At 47.2% G+C, this 19,616-nt stretch overlaps 1 long non-coding RNA gene across 1 annotated transcript in view; it reads left to right on the top strand.

Moving 5' to 3' along the window:
- Positions 1-11,834, top strand: part of LOC116949607 (uncharacterized) — a 41,230-nt gene extending 29,396 nt beyond the window's left edge. Inside the window, exons 2-3 of the long non-coding RNA XR_012942657.1 lie at positions 2,461-2,634; positions 7,962-11,834. This is a non-coding gene — a long non-coding RNA (uncharacterized LOC116949607). The remainder of the gene's footprint in view (positions 1-2,460; positions 2,635-7,961) is intronic.
- The last annotated feature ends 7,782 nt before the right edge of the window (positions 11,835-19,616 follow it).

Consider the following 19,616-nt stretch of genomic DNA (forward strand, 5'->3'; position numbering starts at 1 on the left):
TACATTATTGGCTCTGATGTTAACAAATGCACCCGCCACGTCAGCTGTATAATAATTCTCTGGTGCGCTAATGCGCTACGCACTTCAATGCAATACATCGTTGGCTTTGTTTCGCTACCGTGCCAAAAATGAATTTATAATAGCCTTATATATATATAAAAAAAGTTCATAACTACGTACGACCGTGCTTTTATATCCATGTGCATCTGAAATATAATTTGGTGATAGATAATCTCTTTTCACCAAGGCTTACTTTTTAATAAAAAGAAGCACATAAAATCAATGTGAACGCTTGTCGAAGATTTAAAGGTGTATTTTAGGCTATGCATTGTTGGATTAATGGAACATTATACTTTTTGAAGATTAATTATGTTCCAAGCCGAGTAGTTTTTTATTAAGTACCGCAGTGGATTAATCAACTCTGTTAATTAGCCACTGCCGCAATATTTTACACGACTTTAATCAAGGCCGCATTTCAAATTTCCGATCCTTGAATTTTTTTTGTCATTTTAATCTAGCACTTAGGCAATTTGTCAACATGCAGCGTGAATTAGGACTGCAAAGCTGTCCACTTGATTTTTTCTTTCACTCCCAAGTTTATCTTGTCAGATGGCGGTGTGTCAAAGCGCCGAATGCATCTATCCTACCCAGCCCGTCGTACGACTGGCATCAGCGATGATTATCCATCTCATGGCGAGACTTGCTCCTGTCGTACAAATGTGGATTTTTTTTTCCCCTTCCATTTCCGAATCGAGGATCGCCAAGTGATGACAATTGCTATATTCTACGCCGGTGTGAGCAAAGAGGTTCTCCGAGTCTCCTGTTAGCGTCTTAGTTTTTTTTTTTAATATATTAATCTGAGTTAGAGCTCTGTAAGTGGCACATTGAGAACAAATAGCCAACGGAGGCGGGGGTGGGGGGGGTGGGTCTTGGGCTGTTTGAGGAGGCGCTGACTGCAGAAAAGGGCTACGCAGGAGCGCTATCGTCAAAGTTAATGTGCCCTGCTGCATGCGTGTAAGTACGGTGACTGTCTTTCGTCATCTCAGTCAGTCGTCCCGTGGCACCTGGGTCTGCCCCGTGACCTGCCAGCGGGCGTTCGACACTTCACGTGGCCTCAGGGTGCACATAGCCTGGCACAAGCGTCGTGGTGACGTCACCGCCACTTAGTGGCGAATGGCGGTTGTTGTTGTTGTCTTTCGTACCGTGCGTGGCCGACCATGCATGCTAATCGGAGGTGCAGGGCGAAGGCCAACAAACTAAACACGAAAAGCAATCTTGGATTTGAACGCTATCGTGACTGCAGGAATCCATGCTCTTTGGTTCTTTCGGTAAAGTCACGTAGGTAGAAAATAAAATATGTCACGACGTTTCGGACGCAACCCAAGCGTCCGTCATCAGGTGGGAAAGCGTGGTCTGCCGCAGATGATGACGGGCGCTTGCGTTGCGCCCGAAACGTCGTGACTTATTTTATACCTACGTGACTTTACGGAAAAGAGTCCGAAAAGCAATTATAAATAAAATTAATATTTTTCAATCTAGACTCAAAAGTGCACAGCTCCGGTGACTTCCTAATATCGGAAGGAGAGAGCGTTCCAGAAGGCCACAGAAGCGCACATGAAAGCGGGTGCGGCGGTGAGCGCCGTTGTTCGATGGCGATCCAGAAACTGCTGCTGCTGCTGCGAGGATGACCAGAGGTCGCGTGATGGATTATGCCCCTTGACGAGATTGTGGTTCATTTGTGGCGAGCACTTTGTGTTAAATGAGTGCAACCTTGATTTTCAAGAGAATGCCGGAAAACCTTTTCAAGTCCCGTCTTTGCCCTCTGAGCCACCCTCGTCCATGAAGCGCCAAACTCTAAGGATGGCGGAAATAATTTTTCCCACATTTATTTTTTGCACGCAATGTCGATATGGCTGCAATCATAATGCTGCTGTGGCTGTGATGGTAAACACACTTGGACTTGCAGTTGTCGCCGATTTGATCTGTTCTTCCGGCGTGGCAGTTGAAGAAATTGGAAAGCTTCTTAAAACCTACGGCGCCTGTCCATCCGGAAATATAAATGGGGTTCGTCACAGTTAGTCAATGGGGCCGTCCATAAATGACGTCACGCGATTTTGGACGATTTTTGACCCCCCCCCCCCTCGTCACACGGCGTCACAAAAAGTCAGACCCCCCCCTCAAATATGACGTCACAAAGCTTCCCCCCCCCAAAAAATATAAATATAAAACATGCTTCAAATCGCTTTAAACTATTGTCATTGCAGTGCGCATTTAAGGTGCCGCCGCAATCTGATGTTGTAGGAGAAAACATTTATTTAAAAAGTATATTTAATCAAGTAGAACGTGTTGTCTATATTTATCTAAAGTTGCGCATTTTGATGTGACGTCACATTTCTCAAACACCCCTCTCCCCCTCGTCACAGATCGTCACAAATGTCTGACCCCCCCCCCCCCACCTAGGTGCGTGACGTCATTTATGGACGGCCCCAGTGGACAGATGACGTGAGGTGGCGTTTCATGCGGGCACTCGCACGTCTTCCAAGACGTCTGGCCAGCGATGAAGAGTCGGCCAATGATTCTCTAGAGGGGATGTATTGAGCTCCCGTGCATGGAGGACCTTCATCCAGCAGTGGAGTGAGCAAGCAATTGCAGGGCTGCACCCTCTCATCCTTCACAATCGCAACACGGTGCCACATATATGTGGATATATCACCTTCTGCGACCTGTAATTTTGATTTGTTTTCACAGTTGTACTTGCCCATCATATCGATACAAAACATCAGTTATTTGTAAATGTTTGAGTCTCATCAGTGGGGGGAAGTATATTTCTTATAAAATTAGGTTTTACCCCTTTCTGGCAATAAAACAGTTGTGTTAAGATGTTAAAACACTGAACGGACTCCTTTCGCGAGCAATCGTGTCTGCATTAACCACAAATACTTGTGGTGAACATGCAAACAAAACACGTACTCTGGTAGTGTATAATGCTTTGTCGTTGAAACGGATTGGTCAACATCAAAGACAGCCTCGTCTCAAGCAGTGTTAGACCAGAGGACGCCAAAAGGCGAACAGCACGAAGACAATGCCACTATCAGGACATTAAGAGCTCAGGGTGAGCAGCTACACCATGAGACCTCCCTTTTTAACATCTGCACACAACTGTTTTATTGCCAGAAAGGGGAAACCATATTCCTATGTTATGATACTGGCAAGGGAGATCCCATGATGAAGTATTTATTGTAAAAAGAGAACTCCGATATAGATAAGCAACGTGTTTGTCACTTATTCGGCCAGGGCCGTCACTCACATACCACAGCCTCCCGATTTAACATGACACGGCCTCTTGCAGGCGCCCATTAATGATTTGCAGAGCAGCTTATGGCTCCGTGTTAATGGGCCTGGGGCTGGCCTTTCTGCGAGGCCGTGACGAATGGAGTGGCCGGGTTGGCGTTTTATTGACTGCTTCGCTCTGGAATCAAGGCGCCACTCCAGAGCCATTGTGATCCATCACCCTGCAGCGCACACGTGTGGGTGGGTTGAGACGCCGCTTTTTCTTTTTACTTTAGGACGGCAACTTACCCTACCGGGTGTGTCTTTTTGTTGTTGTTGTTATGACGTTGACATTCGTGGGCAATTTTACGATCGCGAATTGCCTCGACAAACCATCGACGTGGCTGAGCTTCGTCGGACGACGGCGTGAAGTCTTGAAATATGTGGAGGGTTTTTTTACAAATCATTTAAAGTGACTCGTGCCGTAGATCTCGTGTGCTAAGTCCGGGCAAGTGTCGAGCGATGCACGCGAAATGTTCCTGACGAAGAAGCCGGTCACAGTGACTCTCAGTCTGACTCCAGTCAAAGTGACTCTCAGTCTGACTCCAGTCAAAGTGACTCTCAGACTAACTGAGTCAAAGTGACTCTCAGACTGACTCAGTCAAAGTGACTCTCAGTCTGACTCCAGTCAAAGTGACTCTCAGAGTAACTCAGTCAAAGGGACTCTCAGACTGACTCAGTCAAAGTGACTCTCAGTCTGACTCCAGTCAAAGTGACTCTCAGACTCACTCAGTCAAAGTGACTCTCAGACTGACTCAGTCAAAGTGACTCTCAGACTGACTCAGTCAAAGTGACTCTCAGACTGACTCAGTCAAAGTGACTCTGAGTCTGACTCCAGTCAAAGTGACTCTCAGACTGACTCAGTCAAAGTGACTCTCAGACTGACTCAGTCAAAGTGACTCTCAGACTGACTCAGTCAAAGTGACTCTCAGTCTGACTCCAGTCAAAGTGACTCTCAGTCTGACTCGGTCAAAGTGACTCTCAGTCTGACTCGGTCAAAGTGACTCTCAGACTGACTCCAGTCAAAGTGACTCTCAGACTGACTCAGTCAAGGTGACTCTCAGACTGACTCAGTCAAAGTGACTCTCAGACTGACTCAGTCAAAGTGACTCTCAGTCTGACTCCAGTCAAAGTGATTCTCAGACTGACTCAGTCAAAGTGACTCTCAGACTGACTCCAGTCAAAGTGACTCTCAGTCTGACTCCAGTCAAAGTGACTCTCAGTCTGACTCCAGTCAAAGTGACTCTCAGACTCACTCAGTCAAAGTGACTCTCAGACTGACTCAGTCAAAGTGACTCTCAGTCTGACTCCAGTCAAAGTGACTCTCAGACTCACTCAGTCAAAGTGACTCTCAGACTGACTCAGTCAAAGTGACTTTCAAACTGACTCAGTCAAAGTGACTCTCAGTCTGAATCAGTCAAAGTGACTCTCAGACTGACTCAGTCAAAGTGACTCTCAGACTGACTCAGTCAAAGTGACTCTGTCTGACTCCAGTCAAAGTGACTCTCAGACTGACTCAGTCAAAGTGACTCTCAGACTAACTCAGTCAAAGTGACTCTCAGACTGACTCAGTCAAAGTGACTCAGACTGACTCAGTCAAAGTGACTCTCAGACTGACTCAGTCAAAGTGACTCTCAGACTGACTCCAGTCAAAGTGACTCTCAGACTCACTCAGTCAAAGTGACTCTCAGACTCACTCAGTCAAGGGACTCTCAGACTGACTCAGTCAAAGTGACTTTCAGACTGACTCCGGTCAAAGTAACTCTCAGACTGACTCCAGTCAAAGTGACTCTCAGACTCACTCAGTCAAAGTGACTCTCAGACTGACTCAGTCAAAGTGACTCTCAGACTGACTCCAGTCAAAGTGACTCTCAGACTGACTCCAGTCAAAGTGACTCTCAGACTGACTCAGTCAAAGTGACTCTCAGTCTGACTCCAGTCAAAGTGACTCTCAGACTGACTCCAGTCAAAGTGACTCTCAGACTGACTCCAGTCAAAGTGACTCTCAGACTGACTCCAGTCAAAGTGACTCTCAGACTGACTCAGTCAAAGTGACTCTGAGTCTGACTCCAGTCAAAGTGACTCTCAGACTGACTCAGTCAAAGTGACTCTCAGACTGACTCAGTCAAAGTGACTCTCAGACTGACTCCGGTCAAAGTGACTCTCAGACTGACTCCAGTCAAAGTGACTCTCAGACTCACTCAGTCAAAGTGACTCTCAGACTGACTCAGTCAAAGTGACTCTCAGACTGACTCCAGTCAAAGTGACTCTCAGACTGACTCCAGTCAAAGTGACTCTCAGACTGACTCAGTCAAAGTGACTCTCAGTCTGACTCCAGTCAAAGTGACTCTCAGACTGACTCAGTCAAAGTGACTCTCAGACTGACTCCAGTCAAAGTGACTCTCAGACTGACTCAGTCAAAGTGACTCTCAGACTGACTCAGTCAAAGTGACTCTCAGACTGACTCAGTCAAAGTGACTCTCAGAATGACTCAGTCAAAGTGACTCTCAGTCTGACTCCAGTCAAAGTGACTCTCAGACTCACTCAGTCAAAGTGACTCTCAGACTGCTCAGTCAAAGTGACTTTCAGACTGACTCAGTCAAAGTGACTCTCAGACTGACTCAGTCAAAGTGACTCTCAGACTGACTCAGTCAAAGTGACTCTCAGACTGACTCAGTCAAAGTGACTCTCAGTCTGACTCAGTCAAAGTGACTCTCAGACTGACTCAGTCAAAGTGACTCTCAGACTGACTCAGTCAAAGTGACTCTCAGTCTGACTCCAGTCAAAGTGACTCTCAGACTCACTCAGTCAAAGTGACTCTCAGACTGCTCAGTCAAAGTGACTCTCAGTCTGAATCAGTCAAAGTGACTCTCAGACTGACTCAGTCAAAGTGACTCTGTCTAACTCCAGTCAAAGTGACTCTCAGACTGACTCAGTCAAAGTGACTCTCAGTCTGAATCAGTCAAAGTGACTCTCAGACTGACTCAGTCAAAGTGACTCTGTCTAACTCCAGTCAAAGTGACTCTCAGACTGACTCAGTCAAAGTGACTCTCAGACTAACTCAGTCAAAGTGACTCTCAGACTAACTCAGTCAAAGTGACTCTCAGACTGTCTCAGTCAAAGTGACTCAGACTGACTCAGTCAAAGTGACTCTCAGACTCACTCAGTCAAAGTGACTCTCAGACTGACTCAGTCAAAGTGACTTTCAGACTGACTCCGGTCAAAGTAACTCAGACTGACTCCAGTCAAAGTGACTCTCAGACTCACTCAGTCAAAGTGACTCTCAGACTGACTCAAAGTGACTCTCAGACTGACTCAGTCAAAGTGACTCTCAGACTGACTCAGTCAAAGTGACTCTCAGACTGACTCCAGTCAAAAGTGACTCTCAGACTGACTCCAGTCAAAGTGATTCTCAGACTGACTCTATCGCTACTCTGCAAGTGCACAGTATTCAACACTCGCCATTCAATATGACGGACGTGTCTGCCCACGTGCTTGCCCTGAATCCTTCACGAGCACGTGCCCTATCGCGCGCCGCTAGTCACGTGTGATAAATAAGCAATGAGCTGTGAACCAAACAAAGGACGCCTTTCGGCGGTCCGCAGCGCATCAAAAGGCATACCTTGTTTGAAGAGCCTCGTGTAAAAAAAAAAAATTGTCCCCACAAATACCTAGAAGCCTACATCATTTTTAGGAATGAAACATGAAACGGAATTCGCATCCTACCGAACAAACCGATCGGAGTAATCGCGAATGCAAACCCTTCAGTTGCCGGGCGTCACACTTCAATATAACCAACGAGGCGTCATTAACGGTGGCCACTTCAATTACGGAACGCCACTGAACTTATTTTCTTTTGAGCCGCAGTCCTGAGCGTGGGACAGTTTCCGCGGATTGACGAAGGCTAATAGACTTCCTCGGCGCAGAGCAGTCTGAGCGGTTATCTGACTGGATGACTTATTGAGCTTCCCATCCATCTCCAAGCTCATTCATCACACACACACACACCTGGTGATAACATTTCGACGTTCAAGCAAAAATCCGCAGTGATATTAAGAGTGCGGCGAGTGCGCTCGTATTAATTAAGGACACCGTCTGATGTACGTGGATTTTGTGCTAATTGTTGTTGAACGTTTGGCATTGAGGTTGCCGTGGTGTAGCAGTGTGACGCAATGCTGTGTCATGAAACATTCATTTATTGCCATGAAAAGGCGATATGGAACTTAGTATTAATCTGCCAGGCGCTATTGTCTCGTTTACATTCAGCGTATTGAAATAGGGGAGGAAAATATATCCCACTCATAATTAAAGTTCTCTTACTGTCGTTTAAATGTACAGGTTTAATACCACGTTTACCAGTTTACCACAGCATAGGCTTGAGGGCTAAATATCATTAAAGCACTTTAAAACGCTGACAGTGAAAATGCGCGGTTATTCCTGGGGGGGGGGGGGATGTGTTTTATTCCCATATCAGAGAAGACGCGCGCTAGCGTTGCCAGGTTTTCAGCTTCCTTTCCGATGGCCACCTAATTACAGGCACTGTTTTAGCTTTGGCTTTTGCCAGTGTGTGGTTTTCTTTTTGTTTAACGGTGGCTGCAGGCTCCGTTGAAAGCGTGTCTGTGACTTCCCAGGGCTCCATGAAAAGAGTCGCGCGCGGAAGTGAAGTTGGCTCCCGGTGGCAGACGAGTTCAAGCAGGAGGAGGAGACGCAGATTTCCGGAGCGGACCAGTGCCCTCGCTCGGGAACGTTGAGTTTTAGCGATTCGCATTGATTAAAGCCACCGTGGCTCCGACGCGTTAGGGGCCACTCACGGCGTGGGCAGTGGGAGACAAATGACGTTGTTTTTGATCATGGAGCTCATCCACTTTACTCCCGACGAGCGCGCCGCAAGATGAGCTACTGTCAGGAAGATTAAAGGCCGCGAACTTGTTCGCTTGCTTCATTTGTCAGACTGCCCTAATTTAATAAGACAGGAAAGTCATATTTCTACAGTTTCGCGTTGCCAACTTGAAATACTAATGGGCACGATTTGAATATTTACACCTGTTGGGTTGCAATATGTGTTCATTTTTTGCAACGTTTGCGAAAAAAATCGTCGCAATTCAATCTAATTTCTCCGACAAATGTGTCACAAATGTTGTTGCCATAATAAATACGCTTATTTACCACCAGCCGACGTTTCACGCAAATAATATTCGACCATTAAAGCCTCTATCAATTCATGAATTCTTGGATTATAAAACCTCTCGAATGACGGTGGGGTAACCTCTGGGTTTGTAGCAAACGAATGGCTTTTCAAAGTGAACCCTAATTAGTCTTGCGAGAGACCCGCGTTAGCCTCCTCTGAAATCCCCCCAGAGAGACACGACCGTCCGTGAGCGCCACACCTGCTTCACCAGCGAGCCTAATTTATCAATTACAAGCAAGTCTCTATTTTATTGTCTAATACTAGAAATTACCGGATCGGATAATGCTTCGCCTGGCAGCTTACGGTGGGCCCATTAGTGAGACACGGAGATAGCCATCAGTGTAAGAAGCACTTCACCTGTAATTGTGGGCTTGGGTTACGGCCACTAAAACACCTGCGGGGTTGCTGCAAAGCGGCGCTCGACCGCATCGGCAGCGGCGCGTGTCACAGACACACACACGGACAAAACTTTCTCCCCAACCTCCCCACCCTTCCCAACAGCGACGCAGGCTCGCTCGCTCGCTCGGTCGGTCGCGCGTAGGAGGAGGGTTTCTGTGAGGGCCGCCAGACCACGATCGGCACTGACACAAACCGCTTTATTTAGCCCCGGCCGTCTGAAGCTGATAATCAAAGAATGCTCGCGAGCCATCAAAGAGAGCCAACCGCCACTGTTGTGACCGGTAACAATGGTGCATTGTTGATGGCTACCGACCGTACGAGCCTATGCTGTCATTTTGAACTGATGGACATTAATGGTGGAGTTGCCGGGTGCTTTCGTTGGCTAAGAGATTGCGTCTCTGCCTTTCAATTGAATTCGCTCGTTATTGAAGCGCCAAAAGAGGCGGGCGAAAGGCATCTTCGTGGCATCGAACGTCAAAAGTGCGCGTCTCCCTGCTCGACGAGCAACGGGGCCTAGAGCTGATCCTAGCGTTGGTAGCCTTGAGGCAGTGGTGGCTCAAAAAACAATCCTCGTTCCCATGACAGGACCCGGTTTCGTCAATGGGATGACGACCGTTGGACTTCCCACAAAGCGACGCTCTATTTCCATGGACCCGTGAAGGATTACGGGCTGAGTGGACACTAACCTTCCATTCGCCAGTCAAGCGCTCTGTCACCGCAGCCCTTTCCAAGTGAATTTGACAACAAAAGTATGAAAAGCATGGCCATTGTGTGAGCGGACGAGGGCAGACAGAGGAGCCTTCTGTTGCGACTCACGTCCGAACGTGATGTTTGCCAGTTTGCAAACAAGCCAAATTCATGTTTTGTTCCTTATCGACGGGAACGTTTTACATTCCCGAATTAAGGGGGATCACATTGAACACTGCGATAATGCAGATTTTTTTTAAAACGTCTATCTGTGACTCGAACGCACGACTCTGCCGAGCACACTGCAACAACCGAGAACTACCACGCTCACTCCAAACAGCTTTTTGCATTCAATTGGCACACTCCTGGACTGAACGCTGGCAAACGTGCCAGTCCTCAAAACATCGCTCGCATACTTAATCCCTTGTTCGTACGTCGTATCGTGCCATCATTGTTTGTATTAGCCTGCCAATGCAAGCCGTTCTTGCAGATTAATTCGGATGACGATCGTACGCGTTGTCTATCGATTTGCAGAACTCCTGTTTTCCGCAAATGCATTACCCACGACTCCTATTATCCGCGGCAGCCGCATATTGCACGGAAGCGCCTCTCACCTGTGGCCCTATTCTACCAGTTATATGCGACTATTTTCCGCGGATAAGTGGAGTAAAATCAGGAATATCTCAATGGGAAATTAAGTCTGGAATATTGGCCCTCTACTTCACGAATAGGATGAGTCATGTAAATACGTTTTTTTTCGTTTGTGGTAACATTTAGAACAAAGGATGTTTCAGGAGCTGGCGCACAAGGTCCCCACTGTTGGAGACACACGCTGGCATAAAAGGCAGCACGGGGAGTTGCTCACCGCTGAGAACGTTGCTCGGGAGACACTCTCCTTGCAACGCCAGGTGTCTGAAACGCCTGTACAAACACGTGTTGCAGTTTTGCAACATGGTGACACGCTGCGTTGAGGGGGTTAGCGGCAGGCGAGGGAGGAGTGGGGTAAGGATGATGGGGAGCTCCGCACCAAAAAAGCCAAACGCCCCACGCGTAGCATGTTTATTTCATTCCACTGAACTTGTCGTACGAACCAAGGAACTCGAAATGCAGACATTTCCCTTGGCCAATGCCAACTTGTCCTAGGATTACCGGGCGTTTGTTTTTGTGTTTTTTCTCTCGCTTGGGTTAAAAGGTGTGGGCGACGTACATTTACCAATGACATCATGGTTAATGTATTCTATTTCAAATCTCACACACGTTTTCATTACATGCTACATTAGCCACAGCCAAATTGTGCATTTGCCCTCCCGAATGTAGGGAAGAAAAATAAACAACAAGGCCTTTGGAACGATCTGTCTGAACGTGAATTATTGAAAACGGCTCAATCGCAACAAAAAAACCTACTACCAACAGAACTTTCCAGCTGAGTCGCCACTGTTGCGTCCGACTGATGACTCGCACGCCGAGCCAAGTACATCAAAAACAGATGCAATCAGAGCTCGGACGGGATAAGCGTGGCCGTATTGACTTGCGTAGGTGAGCGCCTTGGCATCGTCATCCGATACTTGTGAAAACAGAGCCGTGGCTGAGAACAGCATGACCTGTGCTGCAACAGAAGCCCCGGTGTTACGGGGAGGGCTGCAGCGACGGGACTCTGCGCAGACCACGGCAGCGCGTACAGACACACACGGGCTGGGTGGCACCACTAGCCGCTAACGACTCAACAACAACAACATGGGCCACGTAGCAAGCGTGGCGGTGTTCGCATGTTTCGTCCATGTGGCACGAGTAGCAAACGTGTGGAAGTTGCTGCCAAATTTAAGTTGCGGTTGAATTCACCCCTAAACCCCCCCCCCCCCATTTTTGTGTTCATTTATTTTCTAGGCCTTCCCTTCTCCACGCAAAAGCCTTCACAACCCCGCTCGCAGTCGTTGTGTCCCCCTACGTTGCCGCTCGAAGTTCCCACGTAAGCCCCCAATCTTGCCAGAACCGAGGGGCACCGACTTCGAACTTGCCCGCGGTGCCTTTGCCGTATTACGGTTCGTGCCTTTTACGGGGCTCTTGTCGAATAACTAAACAATTTAACAACAACAACAACAAAAGCCAGTTCGCCGGTGCTGCTGCATGCTGCCTGTGCTGATCGTCGCGTCCGCTCCACCCAAAAAACGTTGGCGCTTGACGACCGCCCCCGTGTAGGTTTGGGCGTGGGCCATTAACTTGTTTTGTTTTATTTTCTTAGTACAAACCTCGACGATGTTGAGCGGCGTGTTTTATTGTTGCTGTTACTCGGGAATTCTCGGCGTACATCGTCACGGGCAAAGAGTGAAACGGCACAGACAAGGCCCTGAGTGGGCTTCAATTTACTCGCTCAAATCACTGCGAACAAAATAAATGCACGGCTGCCAAACTTCGAAAGATTGTCGTCTTCTTCCTTCCGCTCTTCTTCTTCTACTTCTTCTTCCTGCACATATGTATTCGTGGAAGAATTAAAGCGTGAAGAGAATGCAGCGTCCCCCCCCCCCCAACGCGAAGAGACATCAATAGTTGTAAGCTTGTCTCTCTGTTAGCGCAGATGGGCAATTTGCCCGCAAACAAAAATCGTCATTTCATCTTTCCCCGAGACATTTCGGCGGCAATCGCGACTCGCGGGTGACGTTGGTTTACGCGTTCTTAAAATGCGAGTCTGCCGCCGGGCTTCACGCTCGTTAATCAAACGGAGCGTGGGACAGGAACACAGATCCACATCGCTACCCTGCGTTCGTCGCTGACCGCTCTGTTGCTTTCACCGAACTGACGAACTATGGGCGCTGCCCCGTTAAGTGATGCGTCGTGGTGTCATCGCAACGGCCGTCCCTCTCTCGCGCGCGCGCGCGCGCTCTCTCTCTCTTGTCTTACGATCAGAGGAAACGAGAAGATGATCGGTGTAGTCGGCACTTTGCTTCGTTCATCATTTCGGTGTTTTGTTTGTGGTTTTCTCTCGTGCTCGCATGAGTATTTATTTGGCAAATATTTTCCAATGAACGTTGTTAAAGCTGCAGTTGATCGAATTGCATGTTCGTGCGTAACACGTTAAGGATTTTCAATGTGGTCATATACGTTGTATGTCGCTTTACTGTCTATAAACTACGGCGGTAAGAGCACACCCGTGAGATTTAAACACATTTTTTTGTAATTCATGAGTGACAGCATCACTACCAGTTTCTGACTGAACAAAATGAGTCTGTTTGCATTTATACCAGACACTACGCAGTTGTAGTGATCTACTTTGTAGAATTAAAGACTATCATCATCATTATTCATAGCCATGATAAATCCACTGCTGGATAAGGTCTCCCCTAAGCCACCACCATCCCTCACGGCCCTGTGATCCAACAATCCATCGAGCACTTCATTTCATCGCTCCATCTCTGCGGTAGACATACTTTCAGGCATCGTGTCCTCCTTATAGGGGTTTTTGACTCATCCCATCATCCCTCTGGGGTGGGTAACATTAATTCCACTTTTTTTCTAAAGTCATAAGTATTTGTTATACGGAGAGAAATTGCCCCCAGTGTAGGAACGTGACATTTCCATCTTTGACTTAGGGCCATCAATCAAGGTAGTAAAGCACTACACCGTTGATGTTGCAGAGAACGAGTTACAGGATAATTAAGGAATATTGCACAACTAACAAGCGAGGTATTTGACGGTGGTTGCTTTGTATAAACAGACTGCCTTGCCAGCACAGGGAATTTTAACCGATTCAATGCAGTGGGGTCATTACTAAATACCACGCCTGCAAGAGGAGGGCATTTTCATATCCTTGTGAATGGTCATCGATATATATATCGAATATGAAGTAGCAAAGGAGATGGATGTAAGTTGAACGTCTTTCGCACAATACGTAGCCATCTGGGCTTATCGGAGGTCCGGGGGAAGGACTAACAAACTAAACACAAAAAGCAGTTCTAAAAAAGATCAGTTTTCACTAGATTTTAAAGTGCATAGCTCCAGTGGCTTCCTAATATCGGAAGAAAGGGCGTTCCAGACGGCCGCAGAAGCGCGTGTGAAAGCACGCGATGCAGTGAGCGTCTTCAGCACGGTTGTCTAAGCACGGTGCGAAAGACGTTCTCCTACTCCAGCGCTGTCCTCCAGACAGTCTCGTCCCTTCACCTGATGAAGGCCGCTTGTTTTGTGGCCGAAATGTCGTGATTTTTTGTTATTTTAGTTTCACCTACGTGACTTTACCCAATAGAGCCAAAGAGTATAGTGCACACTGCACAGGCGAGGCGCTTATTTGCGAGCACCGGAGTCGAATTGGCCCCCGTTTGCTCCGCGTGTAAACCGTCCACAGTGTGTGGAGGATGTTTTAACGTAGCGCTGCCAAAATAAATTACCTGTGGTGTGGAGCAATGGCATCCCAGAACGCCACCTCCTGGCCCCCTGTGGAAAACGACAAGGATCAACAAAAGGGAGTTCCTGGCCTCGTCGTGGATCACACGAGCGCGCATACACAGGCACACACACACACACCGGTGCATATAGATAGACGCCAGCTGTGGGCTGGGTTTTGTGTTCAAAGAAAGAAGAAGAAATTCGGGCATTTCGCCCGGCAACTTTTTTGAGGGCCCCTAACGATTTGTAGCTCCGGTGCCTAATAGGGATGCATAAAGCAATCGGACAAGCAAAGCGTAAACCTTCCGTTGTGGCTGCGTTTATACCACTCGTGATTTATTGACTTGTTTTAAATAGGCCGTAAGTGGATGATTCAGTGAACTTTTTTTGTGCGATGTGCAACTGGAAAAAAAAACATGCCGTTGGAAATTAAGTGGAGCAGATTAACAACCGGATGAGAGAGGGCGGACAGAGCACTCTCTCTCTCTTTCTCTGGGCGCATCGATTAGCTCTGATAGCAGTGTCTTCCCAGCACCAAACGCAACCTTTCCCCACCACCACGACTTCCAGCGACAGGACTCCAGAGAGGCAGGGATCTAGGAAGAGGGTATATCGATTGCCCGCGCGATGATTAATGCACTTTCCTCGATGGCTTTCTTTTTTTCTCTGCACGACACGTTCAAATGAAAGCGTATACAAAGCCGCATTTTAAAGCCGTCTCTAAACAAACTTGATTTGAAGCTTTCGCGACTGCAGGAATTACTCTTTGGTTCTTTCGGTGAAGTCACGTAGAAAGAAAATAAATTAAATAATAGAATACGACGTTTCGATTGCAACACAAGCAACCGTCATCAGGTAGAACTAAATTTGAGAGAGAGACAAAACACAGATACGGAGACACACAGACAGACGCACAAGCAGAGAGAGACAACACAGAGACACATTCGGCTCGCGAACTCAATGAGCTGAGATGGCATTCGCCCTGTGACTCTATCCCGTGAGTGTTGACACTGCCACTGACAATTTAAAGCACACGGTAAATAATGACTGCAGCGCTGCATGACGTGCGAATTACAATTCTCACGGACAAGCAGCGATTGCAAACATAGTTCTAATGAGTAGTTGTCACAGAACACCCTGGACATCTTCCTCTAACACTACCTTGAAAAATCATATTGGGGTCCCATCGCTTTAATCACGTGCTCTTGCCAATGGCATACGATAACCCGACAGCGTTAGTTTAGCATGCTGCCTCACTCTGCTGACGAGACCGAGAAAGTTGAACACTGGAGCCGAGTAAGTTTGTTTGCTTGTGCAAACGCTGCTGCTCTGGTTTGTTGATCTGGAGAGTCAATAGGCCCATGGACTTGAACGCAGCTTATATATATATATTTTTTTTACCGTGGAGACAAAGAACGGAGTTTTTTTTTCTTCCTTTGCACACTCTCTCATAAGCGGAGCTCGTTGCCTGGCAGGGTTTTAACGTCTCGCGGTGCGGCGGGGTCAGCCTCTGTTCTCCGAGTCTCGCCACCTGCACGGAAATTCCAGCCTCGGAGTGACCCTCAGATCTCACCGGGCGATAGGGAGCCACGTGAATGGAGCGCGGGTGCCCAGTGTGCTTCCCTGCCTGCCTGCCTGCCTCCTCCTCCTCCTGCCGCTGCTCCTCCAAGAATAACAGCTCCTCATCCCGTCCCGGGACGGCGCTCGCTCGCTCTCGTTCCTCTCTCGCACCTCCGTTTAGCAGCGCGGTTGGCGACGTACGGTGTGAAAGACGTTCAACATATACGTGTGTGTGTGTATATATACGTATCGATATATACACACATCTGGCTGTCCGCCTGATGATGCTAGTTGTAATTATTAGCGAAACGTCGTATTCAGATTGTAAATGTTGTGGATTTGCTCTCCAACACACCGGTGTGCTGTACTAGTGACGAATTGGCCACGTTCTGTTTACGTGACAAAACTTACTAATTGGCTGTGTCGGCTGGTGGCGGGTTTAACGACACATTTATATATTTACGCGATCTAACTTAAAAAAACCCTATATTATGATATACATACGTACAATCAGGTGGACCCAGTGCCTGTGCAGTCGTGCTGTGTATCTCGAAGTACATTTGCGAACCCGCGCGTATAATACATTATTTGCAAGAATGTAAAAAAACATAATAATGATATGCCCGGGGAGTGGAGGTGTGTTTGTGTTTCATTTAAAGGTGTTCGTAATCTATACGTCCCCGCTGGCTGCGAATAAACACCCCCCTCTCTCCTTCTTAACACGAAGGCCCAAAATGTTCCAATCATCTTCTCCATCTAACCAACTTTTGCCAGCGTTTGCAATGAAGCCACCCATTGTGGTATTATAGTGTATTTTGCCCGCTCATTCCAAAGTCGTTTGATTTGTTCATACATCTGTCCTGCTTCTTCATGGCCTGCTGTTGGAGAATACAGTATAACTGATTTGTAATATAATTTAGCTCCTAGGTTTTCAAGAGCCATAATATTAGCTGCAAAACTCTTGTCTGAAGTACAACAGGAATCCTAAAACTCTATGTTTGATTCCCAGAGATTAGCACAGTTGGCTAGTACGGTGCTAAAACAGTTCAACATACAAAGAGGCTAACAGTCCCATTATTCAATAATTATTGTCAACTGTCCCTCTGCGATAGTATCGGTTGCCTCTATTTCAATTTGTAGCGCTAAAGTTTGTTCCAATTTAATTGTTCTCAGTTTTGACTCCAGTTCCACAACAGCTGAATTCACCAGACAGAGCCCGCGTTTTGTTCGTGGCATTCATGAAATACAGGAGGCTTCCTGTTCACACACTCCGCCGGCTGCATCGCCTATCCAGCCGATGATGGCATTGCTGATGCACCCAGAGCAAATCGTGAGCGACTTCAGGGCATCGGTGATGTCTGCAGACCACAGAGCGCATTGATAGTTGATTCATTTAAGCGTTGCCTTTAGCCAATACCGATTTTAAGTATTGGTGAAAAGAATGCCCCTTTATTCTAAGTTGAGCGGAAAGGCCGCTCCTGCTGCTGCTGATTCCACCATTGCAGTTGCGAGTGCGCGCTCATTGACCGCACGCTGTGTGATCACTGGTGATGAACGGGAGGTGAAGTTGAGGTGAGAGGCTTGTGAAATGTGAAGGGGATGAGGGAGGGTTGAATGGGTTTTTTTGCCTAAACTGCAACAACAACAACAACAACAATCGATGTCACAGTTCAAAAGGGCAACTCTGGTGTGTGCGGCGACAAAAAAATATAAAAAAAATATAAAAAAATAAAAAATACCATTGCAATGAACTTCCTCGTACTGAGTGCAAGCGCCAGGCGTGCGACAGACGGTAGCGGACAACTAGCGGGTGTTTACCTTACGATGCCATTACAACAACAACAATAACAACACCAAAGGGTTGGCCTCAGAATTGTGAACAGCGATCGAAACAACAACGCGCACGGGGAGGGCTTCGCGATTCGGGAACAGATCGACAAATTAATTTCGACTCTTTTCGTGGCCCCTTTAACTTCTCCCGGTATCTCGCAGAGCAACGCGACAGCCTTTTCATTACCCCTTGTTTATTTTTTTATTTTTTGCCGTCAAGCTGCGCGGTTTTTGTTGTTGTTCTCTCTCTGGCAGGAAAGCGCCGATTCGTTTGCCGGCAACGAATGGCGTGGATCTGAGCTTCGTCGCCTCGCGGTATAGAACTTGAAGGGTAGCGGGAGGATGAAGAGACGGTAACTTATTGTGACAATTCTCAAGCAGAGGGGCCTCGAGTGTGGAGAGTGTCACAATTCATCCCATCACTTCCTGCCTGACACCAACCTCCACTCTGTGCTTCAAGGTCAGTAGCAGTAGAACTGTTTGCCTATATATATGTGGGCGCCACGGTGGCTAGGAGATGTTATCTCCCTCGCCTGGTATGCAGGAGGTCGTGAGTTCGATCCCGACCTTGACACTCGCTGTATACTTGGATTTTGCATGTCCGTGGACGCGTGGATTTTTCTCCGAGTCCTCTGAAAAATTAGCAGCGGTAGTTAAAGTTCTACCTACTGCCTCAAATGGGTTTAATTTACGTGCACTATTAGCAGAGGCCAAGCACTATTAGCAGAAGGGCTAATAGTGCCCAGAATGCGTCCGATGTCATCAAATCTCAGAAGCTAAGCGGCGTGAAGCCTGCACCGGGCACTGCAGGTTCGCTACAGGCTGCTGCGGGGCGACGTGGTGGTCAGTGCAGTGGCATCTATTAGGGTGTTTAAAAAAGATGGACCCAATTTCAAAGCAGTATATTTCACGATGGCAACATGTTACAAAAGTTACAAACGATTTAATGAGTTATCAAGTTTTATTAACCGTTTTTTGTAAATGCTCTATGTGCCCTCCACCTGCTGAATTCGTCCCAAACGCCTCTCAAAGTGTCTTCTTCCACTGAAGCCACCGCTGCCGTGATTCTGTTTTTGAGGTCATCCAGATTAGTCGCTAATGGTGGCACAAAAACACCACGGGTCTTTTACGTATCCCCACGAGAAAAAGTCGCAGGGTGTGGTGATGTCTGGGGATCTTGGGGGCCAAGAGTGTAGCGCCAAGTCTTAGGGTGCCGTGCGACCAATCCAACGTTGAGGCAGCGTTGTCTTGCGAATGACTGAGGCTAGGGGCTGTTTGTGCGCTGGGAGAGGCATCTTGCGGTAATCATTTGAAACTCTATGCCGCGCCCTTTCAAGTGGTTCGTAGCTGCAGAGATATAGCGATTTCAAATCGGGGCCATCTGTTTTTAAAACACCCCATATTGTACTCTACTTCCACGTCTATGCACCTTCACCAAACCACACCGACCAGGGCGGTGAAGTATGGTAATATAACCCCTACCACCAGCACGGCAGTGAGGAGGCTCATCTGAATTGACAATGGGCTGTACACATACACACACACACAGATGGATAGTTTATGGTAATGTTGGGTGGAAGAGAATTACATTGTAATTATTTTCAGAAAAACTGGCTCGTAGCAATCAGGTCCTGCGTGTTTATAATAACATCACCTGCATGGCAAATATAAACGTGCCTCATTTCAACCCATACGCTTGATCTTAGCTTCTCACGAGTGTCCCTACCACAATGCGCACATTGCTGTTTATTAAATTAGCGCGTACATCAATACATATACCGTAATTACGAATGGTCGTAATACTGATATGTTAAGTAAGGTTAACAGACAATGTAAAAAAAAATACGAAATGCCCACTGTGAAGGATTCATCGGAGCATTAATCAACATTACTCTCACACCAATGCAGCTACAAACAATCTCTCCCTTTCACGGCACAAAAACACATCATTCATCGCTTTTGGCTGCTTTATTTTCTTTTGTTGACCCTTTGGATATCGGTGAAGTGCTAAACATGCCATTACCCAATTACTACATACATGGTTTGCTCTGGGGGGGGGGGGGGGAATTGCTTTTTTTTTTCTAAACATGCATTTAAAAAAAATCCTGATTCATATAATTATGATAAAGAATGATCGTCTGCGGTACAATTCGTTTTACCCTGGTCGCCCTTGCAAAAATTGTGTCTCTCGATGTGGTCTGTTTTCATCTCCGTGTCAAGTAACGGATCGTTGTGTTTTATGTTGTGC

The sequence above is a fragment of the Petromyzon marinus genome, chromosome 2 (genome assembly GCF_048934315.1).
Source record: "Petromyzon marinus isolate PM22_M1 ecotype Great Lakes invasive population chromosome 2, UKy_Petmar_22M1.pri1.0, whole genome shotgun sequence".
Taxonomy (NCBI): Eukaryota; Metazoa; Chordata; class Hyperoartia; order Petromyzontiformes; family Petromyzontidae; genus Petromyzon; species Petromyzon marinus.